Source organism: Bufo gargarizans, chromosome 5 (assembly GCF_014858855.1).
Source record: "Bufo gargarizans isolate SCDJY-AF-19 chromosome 5, ASM1485885v1, whole genome shotgun sequence".
NCBI classification, from domain to species: domain Eukaryota; kingdom Metazoa; phylum Chordata; class Amphibia; order Anura; family Bufonidae; genus Bufo; species Bufo gargarizans.
In genome coordinates this window covers 323,883,447-323,905,854 of record NC_058084.1, presented here as the reverse complement: position 1 = coordinate 323,905,854, position 22,408 = coordinate 323,883,447, and the positions used below count along the sequence as shown (strand labels likewise).

At 43.9% G+C, this 22,408-nt stretch overlaps 1 long non-coding RNA gene across 1 annotated transcript; it reads left to right on the top strand.

Moving 5' to 3' along the window:
- The first annotated feature begins 16,010 nt into the window (after positions 1 to 16,010).
- On the top strand, positions 16,011 to 17,256 carry LOC122938020. Its single transcript, XR_006389963.1, has 3 exons — positions 16,011 to 16,088; positions 16,772 to 16,822; positions 17,238 to 17,256. It is a non-coding gene; the product is annotated as an uncharacterized LOC122938020 (long non-coding RNA).
- The last annotated feature ends 5,152 nt before the right edge of the window (positions 17,257 to 22,408 follow it).

The window sequence follows — 22,408 nt, the reverse complement described above, 5'->3', positions numbered from 1 at the left end:
GGTGGTAACCTTGTTGTAAGATGTGTATAAAATGCTTGTGTGTTAAAATAAAGAGGCTGCTTTATACCTTCATGAAGTTTTGGCTCATGTTTGGGGAATGCGATAACTACACTCTTGGGGATTGCTATATCACAATACTCCCCTGAGTATAAGCTCTTGTAAGAGCTTGTTCATGGCTCTGGATGTAGGAGAGGTTCACCCACTGGAAGCTAAAGCCCGGTCTTGGGTCCAGCGTGGGTGGAGGACGGTGAGACCCCAACCAAGCTGCGGCGGTTCGTGGGGTCTGCAGTGCGTACGGTGTCAAGTGGAGTGCTTAGAGTCCTTGGAAAGCACTAGGAGCATCTATCGACGGAGATACCCGGTCAGGGTGCCAGGAGATCCGTTACATTTGGTGGCAAGCAGTGGGATGGCGTCCTAGTGCGAGGAGAAGCAGCTCACAGACACCGGTAACTAGAGGAGTTACAAATTGAGACAGCCGTTCTCTCTCCCCAGCGGCAGTGTACTTTGAAGGGAAAGGAGACAACAGGTATCTCTCCCCAACCACAGGGGGACAGCACCTTTTAACTCCAATGACGCAGATGGGACCTCAGTCTCTGCACCAGGCCTACCGGGATGCTGGACGGCCGGTACAGAGACCCACCAACCCAGCAGGAATGCCAGGAGGAGGAGGTAAGCGATCCCTCCTGTCCACAGCTGATCCGCAACAAGGTCCTGGGGGTAGGATTCCCTGACCCCATCCCAGCGGAAGAGCTGGCATCTGGGCAGAGTGCAGTTGGCCTCTGCCCTCTTCTATCCTCTTCTCCAGAGGCTGACTCCACACAGGCTTCCCCAGCGGAAGAGCTGGCATCAGGACAGAACACAGTTGGCCTCTGCCCCTCCCCCCTATCCTCTTCTCCAGAGCCAGACTTCCCAGAGGCTAGCCCAGCGAGAGAGCTGGTATCTGGGCAGAGCGCAGTCGGCCTCTGCCCACCAAGTACCTACAGCTCCAAGCTAGAAACCACAAGGAAGCAAGGTGTTGCAGATGCCCACTCAACAGCTGGGGACATACAGAACAGAGCCAGGCCCCAGAATTCAACAGGTCCAGTATTGGGTTGTGGTTGGACTGCCAGACTAACTCAGGTACTGACCGTGAGGTCAGGTATCTGGTTAGTCTTCCCTGGGAGGGGGAGATGTGTGGCAAAACCAACCTCGCCACTGGGTTTTGGAGGGGCCTGTTTGCTAGCCTCTTGCCCCAGGATTATGGGCCCTCTCATCAGCCAGGCCTCCTTTGTTCACAAAGGACTTGGACTAGCTTGAACCCCTGGTCTAATTCATGCCATTTTGGGATGTTAAATGTCTATGTGTATTGAAAAGGGGGGTACATTGTATACGTTGAGTAGGGAGGTCTGTTCCATTGTTTTTCTGTGTGTATTGGCGTTGTCCTTTGTCCTGAGAGATAATTGAATTACTTCTCGGTTGTCTCCAGGACAGAGGATATTGTGTATTCGCCTGCCTGTGATGATTGCATCAACCCAGTGTGAGGTAATTCTATCACGGGCAGAGGGGAGGATTTTGTGTGGGAGTGTCTGAGTGTACTGTACGTGGTTATTGGCTTTTTTTACAAAACCCTGTGGGTGGTAACCATGTTGGAAGATGTGTATAAAATGCTTGTGTGTTAAAATAAAGAGGCTGCTTTATACCGTCATGAAGTTTTGGCTCATTTTTGGTGAATGCGATAACTACACTCTTGGGGATTGTTATATCACAATACTCCCCTGAGTATAAGCTCTTGTAAGAGCTTGTTCATGGCTCCTGCTCTCTGGATGTAGGAGAGGTTCACCCACTGGAAGCTGAAGCCCGGTCTTTGGTCCAGCGTGGGTGGAGGACGGTGAGACCCCAACCAAGCTGCGGCGGTTCGAGGGGTCTGCAGTGCGTACGGTGTCAAGTGGAGTGCTTGGAGTCCTCGGAAAGCACTAGGAGCATCTATCGACGGAGGTACCCGGTCAGGGTGCCAGGAGATCCGTTACAGACATAGTATTAGGATTACGGCCAGTATTAGAGCAAGGGGCAGTATTGGGGTAAGTGGTCAGAATTAGGGTTAGGGGCCAATATTAGCGTTAGGCATAGCATTAGAGTAAGGGGCCAGTATTTGGGATAGACGTAGTATTAGATCACACGGAAACAAAACTGAAGTTTCCGTACCAGTATTATAATATATTTTTCAATTTCAATACTTGGACAGTTAATAGCAAAAACTAAAAAGTTTTTAATAATCAACAATATAAATAAAAATTGGGCTAAACCCTAAGAGAGGTGCCAAGGATAAAAGTACAGGAGTTAGTATCCACACATAGGGGGTTCCATATAAGAGCCATTCCCGTGTGAGGATACCAGGTCTATCCGTAATGCACACTATGGATATTGGTGAGATTAAAAGGTTCTCTGTTTAATCATAAAATATCTGATCTCTGAAAGAAATCCAGCCTGACTTTAGCAGTGTCCTAAGATAAAGTGCGGATTGTCTGAGGCCCTCGCGGATTACAAAGAATCCAAAAGTGACAGCTGTTCTCATTCAGAGTGTAACACAGATACCTTGTATATAGACCACCAGGTGCACGATCCTATTCTATAGAGCAGGAGAGTAATTATTGCCCGGACCAGTAATGCATGTGGGGACATAAGTACCGCAACTAGCCTAAATGAACCAAATCCTACTCAACGTGTTTCGTGTGTCCCTTATTGCGGATACCTCATCAGGAGATATGATGAGCGGTATGTAAGAAAAAGAAGGCTAAGAGGGGAGCCACACATGTGGCGTACAGCGTATCCGGCACTAGTACGGCCGTAGGATTTGGTTCACTTAGGCTAGTTGCAGAAAAGAAGCGGACAGCGCATAGTTCCGTTCCGCCGCCCCCCAAAAATATAGAGTAAGTCCTATTCTTGTCCGCAATCGCAGACAAGAATAGTCCTTGCCGTGTTTTCCACAATATGCGAATCGCACATGTCCGGTATTCGTGTTTTGCAGATCCACAATTTGCGGACTGCAAAACATACAGTCTTGTGAATGTAGCCTTAGGGTTAGGTGTCAGTATTAGGGTTAGGGGTCAGTATGGTGTAGTATTAGCATTGGGGACAGTATTAGAGTTATGGCTCATGCAAACAAACATGTGCCGCCCGGGCCCGTATTGCGGCCCGCAGACAGTGGGTATGCAATATACGGACCCTGGCCGTTTTTGCACCGCATCATGTATGCGGACCCATTCACTTCCGCAATCCGGAAGGTGCAGTGCGGTACGGAGGCACTAAAGCACTATGGAGTGCTTCTGTGGGGTTTCTCTACGTGCCTCCGCAGCGCCCAAAAAAAAAGGACATGTTCTATTTTTTTGCTGTGCGGACGGACCCATTCAGGTTTAATGGGTCTGAGTCCGTCTGCGGAATCTGCACGGATGTTGCTTGTTCATTGGGGACCCAATGCACGGAACGGCTGTGTGCATGAGTCCTTAGGGACAGTATTAGGGGTCAGTATTAGGGTTAGGGGAGTATTAGGGTAAGGGGTCAGTATTAGGGTCAGGGCACATTCGGGGAGGGCACTTCATAGTCAACTGTCTCGGCGGCAACGTGGTCCCATGATGCAGGATGCAGACCCGGCCTCTTCTGGCGGGTCTGCTCCAGAGGAACGACGCACCGACGTCACGTCAGTGCGCCACGTGAACAGCCGGGCAGGAAACCAATGGTTCGCTTGTCCCGCCGGTGCTGCTGCAGGCTCAATTATATCTGCGTCCAATGGATGCAGGTACAATTGAGTTCAGGGGCCGCATCGGCATGGACATACCGGCCCGGGGGGCATGTGCCCTCCTGCCCCCCGGCCCATCCCACCCTGAGGCACATATAAGAGGCACTATACATAAAGGGGGCCCATAAAAAGAGGCACTATACATAAAGGGGTTAAGTATGAGGTGCTATACACAAAGGGGGCACAGAGCATATGGCACTGTATAAAGAATGCACAGAGCATATGGAACTATATACAGAGCGCACATAGCATGTGGTACTATATACAGAGGGCACAGAGCATGTGGTACTATATACAGAGGGCACAGAGCATGTGGTACTATATACAGAGGGCACAGAGCATGTGGTACTATATACAGAGGGCACATAGCATATAGCACTATATACAGAGATCAGAGAGCATGTGGCTTTATATACAGAGGGAACAGAACATATGGCACTATATAAAGAGGGCACAGATCAGGTGGCGCTATATAAAGAGGAAACAGAGCATGTGGCACTATATAAAGAGGGCACAGAGCATGTGACACTATATGCAGAGGAAACAGATCAGGTGGCACTATATAAAGAGGGCACAGAGCATGTGACACTATATATAGACGGCACAGAGTGTTTGGCACTATATACAGAGGGCATATGGCACTATATACAGAAGACACAGAGCATGTGGCACTATATACAGAGGACACCGGCCACATGCCACTATATACAGAGGGCACATAGTATGTGGCACTACCATTGGGGGCGAGAGGAGTTTGTGTTAGTATGCAGGGTGCCAATGTATTGGCAAAGCAAGAAGCTGAAGAGATCTTCTCTGCAAAATCTGCAGGGCTGAATAGTGGCTGGGAGATGTCATCATGGCGGCCTGAACCAGATGAAGAAGAACTCAGGAGAAGTCAACTGTAAATCACTAAATGTAAATTACTATTCTGCTACTGACTGTATGATGAGTGCTGTAGTCACCTGGATGATCCACAGCTGATGATGGGTGGTAGCATGCTTTTTTGTGAAACAATAACCCCCAGCATCCCTTTACTACTGTTCAGGTCATACTGGAAGCTGTAGTTTCACACCGTGCAAGCTTATATGGCGAGGCCTGACCTGACTACTCAAACGGCATCTGTATTGAACTTTTAAAATATGGTGCTGTTTTTATGTAGTGAACTTGGTTCTGGTGCTGTATTTATGCAGTGAACTTAATTCTGGTGCTGTGTTTGACTTATAGGCTTGGTTCTAGTGCTGTATTCATGCAGTGAACTTGGTTCTGGTGCTGTGTTTGACTTATAGGCTTGGTTCTGGCACTGTAGTCATGCAGTAAACTTGATTCTGGTGCTATATTTGACTTATAGGCTTGTTTCTAGTGCTGTATGTATGTAGGGATCTTAGTTCTGGTGCTGTATGTACGTAGTGATCTTGGTTCTGGTGCTGTATTTGACTTATAGGCTTAGTTCTGGCACTGTAGTCATGCAGTGAACTTGGTTCTGGTGCTGTATTTGACTTATAGGCTTGTTTCTAGTGCTGTATGTATGTAGGGATCTTAATTCTGGTGCTATATGTATGTAGGGATCTTAGTTCTGGTACTGTATGTATGTAGTGATCTTGGTTCTGGTGCTACATGTATGTAGTGATCTTGGTTCTGGCGCTATATGTATGTAGTGATCTTGGTTCTTGCTCTGTATTTGGGTTAAACGTGCAGCTGATGCTATACTTCCAGCTAATGCCATCCTTTCACATTTGCATTTGGGCCACTCTCACAGATTCTGTCAAAAAGACCAGACAAAAAATGCCCTGCATGCAAGACTTTTTTTGTCCGGTAAAGAAGCAGCTTCCTGAGCAGGCCCCATTATAGTGTGTGGTAAATCCGCACTTCTAATGACCATAAACAGGTTAAGCATGGGCCGCTACAGATGGGCCAGTGCTGTGTGCTTGCCCCCCAGGCTAAAATTTACCAGCCAGCCCCTGGCCACATCATGACAACATATTATCAACACATAGTGACTGAATAATATTACTATACTGTTACTGAATAAAGAACACTGCACAAAACCAATTACCAATGATACCTCTATACAAGGCCCACTTCATACAAGTATTTTAATTGAGACCTTCAATAAAGATTTTTTTGTTTTCTGTTTTCAGCGGTATCGTCAAGTATAGACAAAAATAGATTAGTGTTTCTGCCTGAAAAGAATATTATAAAGAGAATGTCAGGCAGGGAGCCATAGTCAATCAATCAGTATATACCAACATGTAGTTTGCACAGGTACAGTATATATCAATATATAATACAAACAAGTAGAAAGATATATAGATATATACTGTATACACACTATACAATATACTCACAGGTGACCTCTCCACTGATTTGAGTTATTTACTTTCCTTTTCTTCTCCTTTAGGTCCAGACCATCATGATGATTTCTCCTGAAGACTGTAGAGTTTACTGTACAGACATCTTTGTCCAGGGGTGTGCAACCCCCTCTGCCATAGAAGAAGACATCAGTATTATTAAATGGCATATTGTAGATGGGGCCTGTTGGAGATTTTATATTAGGATCCAAGAGATTAGGTTACATGAAGAAACCTCTATCCAGATGCCCCCTTTTAACACTGTCATCCTGTAGCTTCTACCCCAGGTCAAAACTCTAAATAAATGGGGTTGTCCAGCCATGTAGTGTTTTACAAACTGCTTAGAAAGTAAAAAATAAAAATAAAAGTAGTGATAACTTATAGATCCCCCGTCGCTCACTTCTCAACCACTTGCTGCAACGGTCACATGTCCGAGTTGAGCAGGACTTAGACGTACAGAGACCAGTGAGGACACATGAAGTAACTAAAGGAGAGTGAATTAGAAAATCAGAAAGGTATCACTACTCTTATTACTTTGTGATTATTTTTCTAATCAGTCTTCAAAAATCAAATTTACATCGCTGGACAACCCCTGCTTAACACAGACCCACCAGACCAGATATAAAATTGATATATACACCAGATTAAACAAAAAAATGAATACAGACCCATAGACCCCAAGATTTATACAGACCTCCAAACAGACTTAAAAAATAAGAAAGTCCTCTAGACCCCAAAATTAAAGACCTCCAGATCAAACCCCAAAATGAATACAGATCCCAGAGCAGCCTACAAATTTATACAGATCCAGATTAGACCCCTTAGAACCCAAATCACCCCCAAATTTAATTAAACCTCAAATCAGCCCCCAAATTCATAAGACCTGTAATAAGCTCCTAAAGCAGCCCCCAAATTTATACAGGTCTCAGATCAACTCCCAACTTTATATGGACCCCATATCAACCCCCCCCCCCCGCCAAATTAATACAGACCCTAGATCTGACCTCAAATTCATTCAGAACCCAGATCTGACCCTTGTGCCCCCTGTAAACCCCACCCTACCATCCTCTAAATACAGACCTCAGACCAGAACAAAAGAAAACCCTTCCTCTTGTGCTCCAGGTGCCTTAGTTCCTAGACAGATGCTCTCTTGCTCCAGGACCCAGGCTGCAGTGTGACCTAATATTGCACACTGTCAGGCCATAGCACGCTGTGTCCTAATGCTGTACACTGTCAGGACATAGTGTACCGCTGGATCCCAGGGAAGGTAAGGCCTGTGGAGCAGTTGTGATGGCATACTCATTGCTCCCTGGGCATCCTGCACTAATTAATGCTTCCACAAAAAAAAAAATGCTTATTAGGTAAACTAAAGATGTGCCCTGTCATCCTGGCCCTGGGGTCCCATTTTGGGTCGGGGGCATTGGCCCATTGTCCCCCTCTAAAGCTGGCAGGCCTGCAGATGCACTGAGAGTAAAAGTTATACAGGTAAAACTGTTAAAAATATTTAAAATTGAAAAAAAAATCAGCTTTAGCTCAAAACTAGAAGAATAAAATGATTTAAAAAATTCCCCATATGTGTCCATAATGCAGTGTCCCAGGGGGTCAGTAGTGTATGCTGGGCTTTGTAGTGCAGATTGACTCACTAACCTGGGATCCACTGTCGTCTTCAATTGGGGCAAATACTGGAACAGGCAGGTATTCAATGTTCGTGACGCCAGTGTCAGTTTAACGGTGACACGCCGTGTAAAGTAGTGTAGAATAACGGAAGCAACCACGGGATAGCCAACCAAAAACTGGAACTTTACTGAATGTCAGTGATTATAATACATGGACGCAGTTGGAAGCGCCGTTCCATGAAAGACAGTTGGTGACTATTTGAATACAGCTGGTTCTTAGAAGTACAGAATGGCCGGTCTTAGCAATGTTTTATACAGAGTGTTAATTACAGGAGATGCAGTACAGGCGGCTTGCACACTATTCCTGACTGGTCCTGAAACATGTGACTTATCCTCCAAGGTCCAATGCCCTCTATCTGGCGTATCCTTGAAGCTGTCCTTATCTAGTACCTCCTCTGTTATCTTGAGTACCTCTTGCTTTATCTGATCGGCCTCTGTAGTATTCTGTGTCCCGGCTGGTTACTTGCTTATGATGTTTCAGCTAGACGGATGATGACTCAGGAGGGGAACCTTTTCCTTGGATCCGGAACCCGGTTACAGGGCTTACTACCCTCTCCTAGTCGGCAGGCTTCAGGCCTGCTTTACTCTCACAGGCCCATAGCCTGGCCTTGACTCAGACACAGGATCATCTCTGACCTCTGCTCCCACTGTCTGTCTTACTACTACTTCCTGACTGGGCCTTATATAGACTAGGGTTCCCTAGCTCCCTCTAGTGACTCAGAGCTGGAATGACACCCTAGCCGGCCTGCACATGCACATTTCACAGTAACAGGAAGTACATAGCATGACATTAACAAGATATTTTATACCAACCTCCCCATAAATACAGGGGGAACGACAGTACCCAAGTGACCCTTCTGTAGTGACGGGGTATTACTCTCCCGTACACTACATACCCCGCTGCTTTAAGCTGAGTACGACCTCGTACTCCATCAGGGCCCGCCCAACTGGAATCCTGACCTGAAATAGAGAAAGACACATGCATGCATACATATATGTCGTTTACACTCTTATCAGACCCAATTGGCAAAGGTGAAGTGCGGTGACAAGGGGCGTCGATCTCTTCTTCTCAGGATAGTGAGTGGAACGGGGGCGCTGACCTGGCACAGCGAATGTTAAAAACCAGGATAGTCCATGACAATAAATAAGTCCATAATAAAATTAACCTCTCAGAGGCTTGCACATAGGAAGTCCATCTCTGGGCACATAGACGTGAATAAAAACCGGTTACTAAATACAGTCAGCAGCACATATATAAAATGACAATACAGGACTCTGACAATACCAGGGCCATGTTATCCTGGCAAGTCCTGCTTACCCTTTAAAATAGTGCTGACATAAAAATGTCTTTTCAACCTGAAATGGGGGTAAAAAGGGGTAAAATGGTGCAACAACTTCAAGGCACAACTGGGAGATTAGCAGCAGACCGGATGTCCCAAACGCAACAGGGGCAGCTGGAAGCAGTGGTATGCAGTGGCACTATTATTCAGTTAGAATGCCACCGGCCGTGTATAACTGGCAGCGAGCTTCACCAGCTCTGCCAACTGGAGGGACAAAACGGCCATTAGGGAGACGGACATGAGGGAAGGAGTACTCACAGGCGAGTGTCATATTCTTCCTCTGTTGAAGAGTCGATGAACGGAACTTGCAGCAACTGTTCTGGCAAGGCCGGCCACATCTGGAAACCATCTCCTCTGACAATCTTTAAAGGGGGAGGCTTGTCCTTCATTGCCTCCATTTCGGCATCCGTCCTAGGAAACGGGAACCACCGCACGCCTCCTGCGCACCCGAGGTCCGCCACCCAATACACTCTCTTGCGTAGGGCCTCTAGGTCAGCCTTGGTGCAGGTCGTCGGGGCTACCGGAAGTCCGGTGACAGTGGCCTCTGGGGTAACGGTGGCAGCCGCTGCTAGACGTCGGGCCTCAGCGCATTCTTCCGCCCGCTGGCAGCTGTCCAGCCTCTCTCTCTCCTCTTCTCTCACTGGGTGCAGAGTCGACACTGGCTCCTCCCTCTGACTGGGCCGGTCTACCTCCATCTGAGGCCCGCCTCCCAGGCGTAACTCACCAAGGAACTCAGCCACATCATCACTCCTCAAGGTGGGTGGCGCTCCAGGGCAATCTCCTCCTCCTTCTTGGAGGGTTTTGGCGCCAAATATTCGCGCCTCTGTGCATCGTGATGGCGCAGTAAAAAGCCTAATGGCGTCGGCGGCCATTTTAAGTGTCCTGATGCCGCAATTCAATGACAGCAAGCAGGTTGATGAAAAGTCCAATAAATCACAGTCCATAAATACGATTTTCTCTCTGGGGGTAGCGTAACACAGTACAGCGTCTCTGATTCCTCCCAGACACAATTGTAATCCACAGATTTAGAAATAAAGGTTACAGTCTTTGCAATACGGTGGTGGAATAGTTAAAGCACACAGTTCACACTTCTCTGCACTTCAGAAGTATGCGGATCCTGTTCGTGACGCCAAAAAGAGCGATGCAGTGTCCCAGGGGGTCAGTAGTGTATGCTGGGCTTTGTAGTGCAGATTGACTCACTAACCTGGGATCCACTGTCGTCTTCAATTGGGGCAAATACTGGAACAGGCAGGTATTCAATGTTCGTGACGCCAGTGTCAGTTTAACGGTGACACGCCGTGTAAAGTAGTGTAGAATAACGGAAGCAACCACGGGATAGCCAACCAAAAACTGGAACTTTACTGAATGTCAGTGATTATAATACATGGACGCAGTTGGAAGCGCCGTTCCATGAAAGACAGTTGGTGACTATTTGAATACAACTGGTTCTTAGAAGTACAGAATGGCCGGTCTTAGCAATGTTTTATACAGAGTGTTAATTACAGGAGATGCAGTACAGGCGGCTTGCACACTATTCCTGACTGGTCCTGAAACATGTGACTTATCCTCCAAGGTCCAATGCCCTCTATCTGGCGTATCCTTGAAGCTGTCCTTATCTAGTACCTCCTCTGTTATCTTGAGTACCTCTTGCTTTATCTGATCGGCCTCTGTAGTATTCTGTGTCCCGGCTGGTTACTTGCTTATGATGTTTCAGCTAGACGGATGATGACTCAGGAGGGGAACCTTTTCCTTGGATCCGGAACCCGGTTACAGGGCTTACTACCCTCTCCTAGTCGGCAGGCTTCAGGCCTGCTTTACTCTCACAGGCCCATAGCCTGGCCTTGACTCAGACACAGGATCATCTCTGACCTCTGCTCCCACTGTCTGTCTTACTACTACTTCCTGACTGGGCCTTATATAGACTAGGGTTCCCTAGCTCCCTCTAGTGACTCAGAGCTGGAATGACACCCTAGCCGGCCTGCACATGCACATTTCACAGTAACAGGAAGTACATAGCATGACATTAACAAGATATTTTATACCAACCTCCCCATAAATACAGGGGGAACGACAGTACCCAAGTGACCCTTCTGTAGTGACGGGGTATTACTCTCCCGTACACTACAATAACCTTTAAGGATAATTGAACCAATTGAAAAAGGACAATACATCTTACCAATGAATTTCTCTTCTTCTTCTGGACTAGTTCAATACTGAGACTATTGAGCGCGACTTATCGAATCCCTGGACTACTGGTATTACATGTGCCGTCTATTATCAGAGCAATGTCTTTCTTTCCTTTTATTCTGAGATAAGTGATATTACTTCTATGTGCAGTTTACTTATAGGAACAGTCCAGAAGTATTGTCACACTTTATAGTAACCTGTCTCTATATTACTTCTTCTATGTCACCACCCATCATCAGTACTACAACTCTCATTTCACTACTTCTACCTACAGTACACTGTAAGTGTCCTCTACTACTTCTCCTACATCACCACTACTGTAGTACTACTCTTATATCTAGAATCCTTCCCTGGTGGGTATGTGTATAATACAGCCCTGTAGTGCTCAGTATGAAAACTGCCATCCTTTATCAGTCTGTATAATGGGGATGAGGAAACGACCTTCTGACCAGTATAAAGCGGATGAATACCGTATATCACTTTCTGGTCACAGCGTCACTTTACTACAGACAGAAGGATCAATGGTGGAAGGTATTTATGAAGGCATCCATTTCATACTGGGCAGACTGGGGAGAACAGGCCACTGCTATATGTGATATTTCATCTGATTGATTCCTTCATGTCAGATGGCATTATAGGTATTGCCAGTTTACAGTATGAAATGCAGCTGGCTGGAGGTCAGAGGTCATGGGACTGGCATATGATTGGCAGCTGGCATATGATTGGTCACTGCTGGCACATGCACAGTTTGATTTGAATATCAACTGCCCTTTTCTGGAGATTCTGCAGAAACTGCTGATTTCCCGACCGAGCGAGGAGCGTCTGTTGAGCCCACAGGCACCTTTACAGGTTTCTACCCCAATCTGCTCCCATCATCCTCTAACCCTGACCCTCATGTGAGACTTAGGTGTCTATGAGAATGTAATGGGAAATCTGCTCATTCTGAAAAGTCGGCCATGAACACTGCATACACTTAGCAGAGCTGTATCTGTTATCTGGGAGACCAGTAACGGCTACACACTGGGCAGGATCTCACAGGGTATTCCAGGCTCACACATTTATGGGATATCTATGTGCCCCTTATTGCTGCAGGCGCCACCTCTGGGACTCTCACCTATTACAAGACTGTCTCTTTCTGTAACTGCCATACACTTTAATGGAGAGCGCACACTCAAGACAGTCAAGTGCTGGGAACTCAGCTCTTCCCATGGGATCTCTGTCACACAGTAGAGATTTCATCACTAGTTTGTATCCATAAGAAAATCTTATCATAAATCTTTTGGCCCAAAAATATGGACACAGAATAGTGATTAAATCTGCGCTATGTGACCGCGGCCAAACGTCTTATACTTCAAAGGGAGAGCAGTGAGTAAGCAGAGCCCCCTCCGCCTTTACTTCTAGGGGGAAGCATCTGACATTAAAGTGGTTGTCTGGGTACAAAGCTGCCCCAGGATAGAATCTTATCTTCTCTCACTTAGCCTGTATGAGTGGAGCCTGAGAGATCCCCACGATGTCACCGGCACAAAGTGGTCGTCTTATAGCGCTGCCCTTGGCTGTTTTAGAGCCTAGGATAGCGATATATAGACTGCCCATTTGTGCCGGTGACCTCACCGGGATCACTGCTAGGCAGAAGTCTCCGCCTAGAACAGTGGGGTGCAAACAAAACAGACCTGGCCCTGCGCGATGCAGCACAAGGCAAGGGAGAGCATCGGAGCAAGAAACGGTCCAACGCTCCACTCATACAGGCTAAATGAGTGAAGATGTGGTTAAGACCGGGTTCAGCTATGAACCTGGACAACTCCTTTAATTGTCAAATAGGGGTCAATTTAAGTCGCCAAATAGCCCCTATCTGAGGGTCAGAAAGTGTAGACTAGAGAATCGCTTGTAATATACAGTATCTGTCTTATCAGCAGCGATTCATCACCTGTGAGGGGCTGTCACTGCATGTGAAGAAGCGCCCACCTGCCGCTAGATTGGCAGAGCTGGACATTTAGCCCGGTCCTGACAATTTCTTGCTTGTGCCCTCACTCCGCTAATCGGAGCAGCAGCGCAAACAAGCAATTCTCACCGCCAGGCCAAATATCCGGCCCTATCAATCTAGCAGAAAATCAGCGCTTGTTCACCTATGGACACGACTCCCCACCGGTTAAGAAGCCCTGCTGATAAGAGAATTCGATCCGGTATAATCGATTCGCTCATCTCTAGTCAGAAGCAGGAATGTTCCGTTATTCTGGTTCGTTCAGACCTGGCAGTAATGATATATAAAATACTAAAAAGCAGTTATAGGATCCCAAGTACTTCTGTGCCGCACATCAATAAAAGTCTCATCTATTAGTATTAGGTTTTTGAAGTTTTTATTAGCGCTATAGGAATTAGACCACATATAGCAGTTTTATTGCATGGAGTAGCTATGATACCAAAATGTTGTGAATTCACAAATTTATGCAATTTTAAGAAAAAAATGAATGAATAGCACTAGGTCTGGAGAAGACTTAAAGGGATATTACATTTTCAATAAATAATGATAAGCTATTGGAGGGAGGCTCATAATTTGCTCTCATACATGTCCTTTCTACAGCAGAAATCCATGATAATCTGATACAGAAAATATATTAGAAAGTTCACATTGACATATTTTGTGTCAGTATTTTTGATGACGAGTCCCAAACATAGAAGAAGACCTTTCCATTAGTCTTTTACTTTGTATGTTCATTATTGGTTTTAGCTTATAAATACTGATGTAAAATACGGAGCAAATACTGACCGTGTGAAAGTGGCCTTAATCTGCTATTTGGCCTATATACCATATTCATATCACTGTATTTAACTCTTTAACATCTTGTTACATTTCATTCAACTTATATGTAGATGGACAGAGACAGTAGCATGGATTTCTTTGAGGAGGACGAGGTAATTGTCATGTTTTCTTTACTTTCATTTCTATTTATATACAAATAAAGGGTTAATATATTAATGTCTGGAAAATTGATTTTTATATAAAAACTTCTAGTCTGGATCATGGATTTCTGCTGTAGAAAGTACATATATAAGAGCACATTATGAGCCTCTCTCCAATAGCTCATCATACAGCTCCATCTATTTGCTGAAAATGTAATATCCCTTTAAGTCTTCTCCAGACCTAGTCACCCGCGATGCTAGGGAGGCTCCTCCCTGTCCCCGCCTGTCATTGGCTCCTCCCCTTCCCCGACACTGGATGTTTTCATCTGTGTACATGGAGAAGCAGCAGTATATTCTCTCTGAGGGGCCCGGCCGATGGGTTTCTACTGTATGAAATAGCAGACACCGCAAGGCAATGTCTGTGATCACAAAAATATGCAATTTTAACATGATTTTTTCCCAAAATTAAGCCAAAAATAAATTAATACCATTAGGTTTGGAGAGGACTTAATGAAATATTAAATTTTTAGCAAATAATTGATTTATTTTTGTACAATACACGTTTTACAAATTTTCAATGTATTTTTTACATCAATTCCTCGTGGATTCAAGAGCAGTTATTGAAGGAGAACCTTTACTATTTCCTGATAAGGGTTAAAATGAGTCCTGGTTGTTATACTGGAAATAAACCCTCAAGGTTCAACCTGATTCACAGGAGCTTTACAACAAGGGGCCCCGTTACCTTAAAAGCAGCGTCCTGCTGTCTATTAGACTGCAGATAGTAATGACTGTCACAGCTTAGAGCTTCTGGAAGATTCTTAGAAATACATAAAGGTGTTAGGTGATGAGCGAGGACAAGGGGCTCGCAAACTCTTCTTGTCCATTGGCAGTCTGCAGCAGAAATCCATGACGATCTGATACAGAAAATATATCAGGAAGTTCACATGGACATATTTTCATTAGTATTTTGTGTCAGTATTTGTAAGGTAAAATCCGGAGCGGCTCCGAAACACGGAAGAAGATGTTTCCATTATTCTTTGTCTTTGTATGTTTGATTGAAAATACTGAGCTAATACTGACTATGCGAAAGTGGCCTTAAAGGTATATATATGGCACTACAGGTCTTATAATGGGTATTACAATCATATAAGTATCCCCCCTGTCCACATTATACATACAGTAAACTTTAAGTTTTATAACCTGCTCCAACGGTCTTCAATCTGCCCAAGGGGCGGCGTTTCACCTCTCTTGCACCCAGCCAGCCTCCCCAACTGCTGCTTTGAAGCGCCGCCCAGCTCATGAATATTCAGTTTGCTGGGCGGCTTCTGCGGTCCCCGGTACAGTGAAGTCCGGTACAGTAAGCGCCGCCCAGCTCATCAATATTCACTTCGCTGGGCGGCGCTTACTGTCCCCGACTTCACAAGATCCGGCGCATGCGCAGGGCACTGTTCAGCGCAGCGCTTCAGAGCGGGGACCGCAGAAACCGCCCAGCAAACTGAATATTCATGAGCTGGGCGGCGCTTCAAAGCGGCAGTTGGGGGAGGCTGGCTGGGCGCAAGATTGGCGAAACGCCGCCCCTTGGGCAGATTGAAAACCGTTGGAGCAGGTTATAAAACTTAAAGTTTACTGTATGCATAATGTGGACAGGGGGGATACTTATATGATTGTAATACCCATTATAAGACCTGTACTGCCATATATATACCTCAATATGCTTATTGGCCCTGTCAGTGTCCCTTTAAACTGCTATTTGTCCTATATATAATATATCCACATCCCTGTATTTAACGCTCTATAACATCTTGTTACATTGCACTTTACTTGTATGTAGATGGACAACAGCATGGATTCCTTTGAAGAGGACGAGGTAATTGCCACGTTTGTGTTCATTTTCATTTCTCCTTCAGATACGAATAAAGAAGTAATATATTAAGGTCTAAAAACAATTTTTTTTTTTTAAATAAAACCTTCTAGTCTTATTAATACCTTATATAAAAGGGGTTCTATGGGCTTAACCCCTTCCCGACCACCACCATACATGTACATCAAAAGTCACATCTTTGAATATGATACCCCCTCGCAAGGATAAGTGGGCATTTTATCCAGTGGGTTTCTGCTGATTTAAGCAGCGGACACTCTGTGATCACAGATATTTATCCCCTCAGATGGTGTGATCAATTGTGCTGCACTCCTGAGGTCTGAACGGCTTCCCTGCATGAAGATCGGAGAAGCCGTTTGTTTTCTGTGATTGCCTTGAACCTTAGGATGCAAACTCATAAAACTGTTGCAGAGTGGCTTTTTTTCCAATTCTAACCGATTTGGAATTTTTGATAAGCTTTCCACTACATAGTATCCAATATTAAAGGGTCATATTTGAACATACCCTTAGCCGCCCTATAAAAATCATTCAGGCTTTAACATCTAGATTATTACTGAGAGAACTCACATTTGATAAGTAATTAGGAAATATGTTATTTCTATAGTTTATAGATATAATTCATCACTGAGCGCTAATATTTAGTTTACTAAGTAGAATATGCCGTGTTCTAGGTCACTGCTATGGAGGACATGAGAGAGATGCTGCGGATGTTTGAGGAAGAAGTAAGTGATATCAGTAGATACTGTAATCATATTTGTTCCAGTATATTGTATATCTAAAGGCCATAGATGTTAGATTTTTATTTATCACAAATTTTACAAGTTTTGATGGGTTGTCTAATGTTTCTGTGGATATCTCTGCTATACCCAAGATCTATGGAAATAAATAGTCTTACATCAGTGGGTGTGGAAAACGGTGTCAGTGAGCGGCACAGACCGTTACAGTATTCTAGGGGAAGGTAGTACACTATATGTGCGCATTTCTTACATGGTAGCAATTTATCAAATAAGTAGAAACCCACCTCCCCATCTCCAAAAAAGTAAGTCTATTCCTTCACAGCCAAATCATTTTCATCTCTAAGTTCCCAGTAACATTTTTTTATTTTTTTATTTACAATATTCAATCATATTTTGACAGAGAAGAGAAGACGGACTGAAGATGCTTGAATGCTATGTAAGTGATGTTACAAATCATTATTTTAAAGCAAAATATATGCATTGAGTCTTTCTATGCACCAAAAAGTCAATACAATTTTCCCTAATTGGATTAAAATATTCAGTTTTGTTTCCCCCAAAAAAATAACAGTGCCGTCTGGGTCCATGGGATGTGCCTGGTATAGTAGTTCAGCCATAGTCACTAGAAAATGGATGATCTTCATTACCAAACACAGCAAATGGACAGACATGGAGCTAATGATAGGGGTTGTCTGATCTCTATAGCTATGTTCAGGGGCCATTTTCTCCTATGACTAGCTAATCATGAAGTGGGTCTTACAGCATCCGCTGTCTCATAATTTGTTCTTCACACTAGGTACCCTTTGGAGTCACAGACCATCCTAATAATTCACCATCCATAGATTCCTCCAGACAACTGCCCCTTTTTATGACACCGCATCCTGACTAATAGAATGAAGCAATGATTAGGCCCCCCATTAGAATACTTTCATAGGCCCTTTAAGACGCCATAATTGTATACAGAGGAACTCAGAAATAAGCCAATTATCATATTTCTCACTGTAGAAAAATATTGAAAAATACTTGAACCCCCCGGAAAATGTAATATATACCGTTATTCACAGTCTGTTTTATCTTTTTTCTGTCAATAAGGATGAAGACGGCAAGGAGGATTCTGAGGACGGGGTAAGAGCCTCTATTTCTCTACATTGTAAAGTATTCCTGAAGAATATAGGTAATAACAGTGAGAGAGGAGCTCATTCTTACCTGTTATATTGTAGACCATCTTCATGAAGCTGGACGATGGCATAAGGATCTCCTTGGATGAAGTAAGTGATGTGAAATGCCGCATTAGGAATCATTGAAAATGTGCCAATATTTTAATATAGATCTGTATTTCACCCTCCATTGTCTTATACGCTGGGGAAATGAATGTAATTGATATAGTAATATCCTATACAATAATCCATAGGATGAATAAGATTTATTTATTATGTATACATTATTATATAGGAAAGGTACATAGATGGCAATCATTTTCCTGAGGCCGTTGTCAAGATGGCAGTTACCTTGCACATGACAAGACATTCTTTAAGCAGAAAAGCATGAGGTAGATCTTACAGTATTTCATCTGCTTTATTGTGTTTATAGGAACATCTTTCACTGGAATCATACACAGAGGAAGAGGATGATGAAGAAGGATATGATTCAGATGAAGAAGAAGATGAAGAATCAGAAGATGATACATATGAAATTGGAGAAGAAGGAGAAGAAAGTGATGAAGAAGAATATGAAGTAGGAGATGAAGAAGACGAGGAAGGAGAAGAGGATGAAGAGCGAGAAGAAATTGGAGAAGAAAGTGATGAGGAAGAAAGTGAAGTGGAAAATGAAGGAGACAGAGAAGAGGGACATGAAGACCAAGAAGAGGATAAAGAAACATCTTGCACCAAGTCCTGCCTTCCACTGAGACAGATAATGAGAAGGGCAAGGAACAGGATGATATCTTTCATTAACAGAGTCATAGATTGTATTTAATATAGTTTATATAACCCTTTTGTCTTTATAGAGGTAAAGTAAGTTTAGTTTAAAAGAGGTAGTGTCATCTTAAAGGGGTTCTGCAGCTTTTTCTTTCTGATGATCTATCCTCTGGTTAAATAACACCTAGTGCAAGGGTGATCAGTGGTTAGAGACGGCAGCCACTCTCCAGTAGCGCCACGGCCTTCTCGCTGTTTACTGAAGGCCCAGTGATGTCACGACTAGTATCACCGGCCTGGGCGCAGCTGAGCCCTGGTCACTTGAATGGAGCTTAGCTGCGCCCAGGCCAGTGATATTAGTCATGAACTCACTGGGCCTACGGTAAACAGCGAGGAGGCCACAGCGCTACTATCTTCTGAAACAGCATATCGGTGTCGGACCCTGTCAATCAGATGCTGATGATCTATCCAGAGGATAGATCATCAGAAAGAAAAACTGCAGAACCCCTTTAGAGTAGTATTCAGAATATATATTTACAATAGACCAGAAAATGTTAAAAATAACAAAAGCGCTACATGCCGGATCTAATACAGCCGCCATTACATCCCTGCTTCAGTCCTCAGCGCTCCACATTTCCTGTCCCAGCTTTACACGCCGGAAATGCTAGAAGAGGTCCATACAGTCACCCATAGGATAAGGCAGGTCACCCCCTAAGGCAAGTCATAGGCCTAGCCGACCATTCCTAGCATTTCTGGGATGTTAAGCTGGTATAAGGCACTCAAAGCCGTGGGCACCAGAGCAGTGGCAGGGGATCAGTGGTGAGTAATGGTCCGTTGTTATTTTTAACCTCTTTAGAAAATAAATAGGTTAAGGAGATATATCTTGCACTAGGTTCAATTTAATATGATTATACATATATTTTATATAATGCTTTTTCTCCTTTTTGAGGTAAAGCTACTTTCACACTGGCGTTTTGGCTTTCCCTTTGTGAGGTCTGTTCAGGGCTCTCACACGCGGTCCAAAACAGATCAGTTTTGCCCTAATGCATTCTGAATGGAAAAGGATCCGCTCAGAATGCATCAGTTTGCCTCCGGTCAGTTTCCATTCCGCTCTGGAGGCAGACACCAAAACGCTTTCGTGTTTTGCTGCCTGCCTGACAAAACGGAGCCAAACGGATCCCTTCATGACGGATGCATGTGGTTGTATTATTGTAACGTATCAGTTTTTGCAGATCCATGATGGATCTGCCCAAAACGTGAGTGTGAAATTTGCCTTAAGTAAGTTTAGCTAAACATTTTAAAGAAATGTGGTTTCTCCCATAGATAAAAAAAGGGCACAAGATGTTTAAAAAATTAAAGAATTTTAACTTACCTCCACCAATCCACCTCAGCTGCCATTTCGCTGCAGTTTTGGTCCCCACTGCTCTGCAGTCCTTGTCCCTGCTCAACACATCTGAAGCTCTAGGAGATGCCAGCTCAGCCAGTCAAGGGGTGAAGCGGGTCAACCCCAGGGACAGTGATTGGCTTAGCAGACCAGAACTGCAGAGCTGCGGGCACCAGAGAAGGGGCAGGGATCAGTGTAGGGGAGTCTTTCTTATTGTTAACATCTTTAGATGTAGATGAAGGAAACAACATCTTGCACCAGGTCCTGCCCTCCAATATGGATTATAAGGGCAAAGACCAGGATTACTTTCTTTCATCTGTAGAGTGATAGGTTTTACTTCATATAGTATTATATCTGATAACCAGTTTTCTTCTTTCATAGGTAACGTGGGTTTAGTTTAAAAAAAACAAAAAAAAATGAAACATTATTTTAAAGGTGCTTTCTGAGCAGATTAATAAAAAGGCCAGAAGATGTTAAAATAGTGAATCTTTACTTACAATCCATAACAGCTGCCATTCTGCCTCTGCTTTGGTGCCCACTGTCCTGTGCCAGTTCCATACTAGAAATGCTAGGAAAGGCCCATTCAGACAATCGGCAGTACGCCGTGGCATGTAGGTGAGTAATGATTCTTTGGTATTTTAACATCTTCTGACACAGTTTTTCAAAAATCTCCCTGGAAACCACTTTTCACTTGGGATATATATATGTAAAATGTTAGATAGATACAAAATAGTAGATTAATAGTAGCTATAACAACATAAAGAGATAGGATTTAAGTACATTAAATAAGATAATATATATGTGTTATTTAAATTATTAAATGAGATTACTATATTCAGAAGATAGAAATAGACCTGCCCGAATCAACATTTAAAACCCTTCTTTCAAATCCTATAAAACCTAGGGCTGAATTGACCGCTGACAATTCTCTGTGAATCAGACACTAGATAGGAGAGGCAGAAGACAGCGGAGAGGTAGACCGAGCACTGTTACTGGCCCTACCGCCAGGTAATGGTAACCTGCCCCAAGGTCTATTCACATGATACAAAATCTATAATAAAGCTAGTCAGGCTGGTTGTGACATAAACCCGCTCACGCATTTCTGCACCAGGAAAAACACAGATGTAAAACCAGATAGAGGCCGACAACGGTGCAAAAACGTCTCTGAAGAATTCTCCTAAGCATCAGCTCCTGTTGGAGGGAGGTTATCATAATCCAGAAGTAGGGATAGTAACATCGAAATCCGCCGCTCCTATCTGGTGCCTGATTCAGGGAGAATTCCTAGTGGTCAGCTGAATTCTACAGTTTTTTTTTAAAAATAAATTGCAGTTTTAAAAGTTCATTCAGGCAAATCTATTTCTCAATAGTAATCAGTGGGGGTCATTTATCCAACCAGATACGCCAGGTTTTTGGTCTACAAATGTCACACAACATGCCAATTGTGACATTTTTGTGACATTTCTGTTAGATGTTGGAGACACGGCACTTTTCGAAGTGGGCTATGTTTAAAGAAGAAATGTGAGATTAGACCTGGATGATGGAGAAAAGTCGTATCCTACGCCAGGCAGCCCCTGGTGTATTTTGTTTAGAAGTCATATAACACTGTGCACTTGCACCAAATATATGAAAACTGCACCATTTCATAAATTCTGTGCAATCACACAAATATAACTAGACTTAAAGAGGTATTCCGGTAGGTAAAAGTTATCCCCTGTCCTAAAATGACCGGAGTGGCTGGTGGCAAATGTGTGCGGCCGTTCAATTAATTTCTAGGGCAGTTGCGGAGATAGCCAAGTATGGATAGGGGATAACGCTTACCTACCGGAATACCCCTTTAAAAGTGACATGAAACGATCTCAAATTATAAATGACCCCCAATATGTTTATTCAGTGGCAGGATAACAATAGAATACTAGAAGGATAGACAATACTTGATAATTATAAGATAGAAATAAGGTAGAAATAAGACATAGATGCAAGATAAATTAAAGGGATTGTCTGCTTTTTTAATATTTAATATTTATAATCTATCCTCAGGGTAGATCATCAATATCAGATCGGTGGGGCAACTCCTGGCGAGCGTTCAAGCGCTGCTTTCTCTTCAAACAGCTGATCAGTGGTGGTTTCATGAATCGCCCCTCGCTGATCTGATATTGATGACCTGTCCTCAGGATAGTTCATTAATAATAAAAAAGTGGACAACCCCTTTAAGTAAATATCATAAATAGATATAAGAAAGATATATATAAAATATAGTAAAAAAATAATAGTTTTATT